Here is a 753-nt window from a genome sequence, read left to right as displayed (position 1 = left end):
TGCAGATCATCTTTGTGTCCACGCCCACCCTCATCTACCTGGGGCATGTGCTACACATTGTGCGCATGGAACAGAAGAAGAGAGGGCACGAAGAAGAGCAAGTGAAGGGAGACAATGACCAAGTCCAGAGGAACAGGCCCTCAGTGCGGGATGACCAGGGAAGTGTCCGCATCGCTGGGGCCCTGCTTCGGACCTATGTTTTCAACATCATCTTTAAGATTATATTGGAAGTGGGCTTCATCGTTGGACAGTACTTTCTGTATGGCTTTCAGCTAAAGCCACTCTACCGTTGTGACAGGTGGCCCTGCCCCAACAGAGTGGACTGCTTCATCTCTAGGCCCACAGAGAAGACCATCTTCATCATCTTCATGCTGGTTGTGGCCTGCCTGTCCCTCTTACTCAACATGCTAGAGATATACCACCTGGGCTGGAAGAAGCTTAAGCAGAACGAGGAAAACCGCTATGGCCCTGACACTCCTGATTCAAGGATGGGGGCCACAACATTTGGAGATGTGATCCCGCTGCCCTCCTGCTAGGCCACAGCCACTGGTACTGTGGGGAGCCCTCCTTACTATACTCACTCTGCCTTTCCCTGGGACAGGCAGTGGCCACAGCCTGTCCCGGCTCCCCTCCACCAGCAACAAACTTCAATGTGGCAGCCCCATCCCTGACACGGGGGAAGAGCCTCCCTGACAAATTGAACAATAGTAACCATCACCTGCTAATGACAGAGGAGAACTGGGCCAACCAGGA

The 753-nt window shown here is 53.7% G+C and overlaps 1 pseudogene; it reads left to right on the top strand.

Moving 5' to 3' along the window:
- The first annotated feature begins 5 nt into the window (after positions 1-5).
- Positions 6-748, top strand: LOC118976103 (gap junction alpha-3 protein-like; annotated as a pseudogene).
- The last annotated feature ends 5 nt before the right edge of the window (positions 749-753 follow it).

This window comes from Sturnira hondurensis, unplaced genomic scaffold (assembly GCF_014824575.4).
Source record: "Sturnira hondurensis isolate 20B ecotype Veracruz unplaced genomic scaffold, ASM1482457v3 Scaffold0020741, whole genome shotgun sequence".
NCBI lineage: Eukaryota > Metazoa > Chordata > Mammalia > Chiroptera > Phyllostomidae > Sturnira > Sturnira hondurensis.
This window is presented reverse-complemented; position numbering and strand designations above follow the sequence as displayed.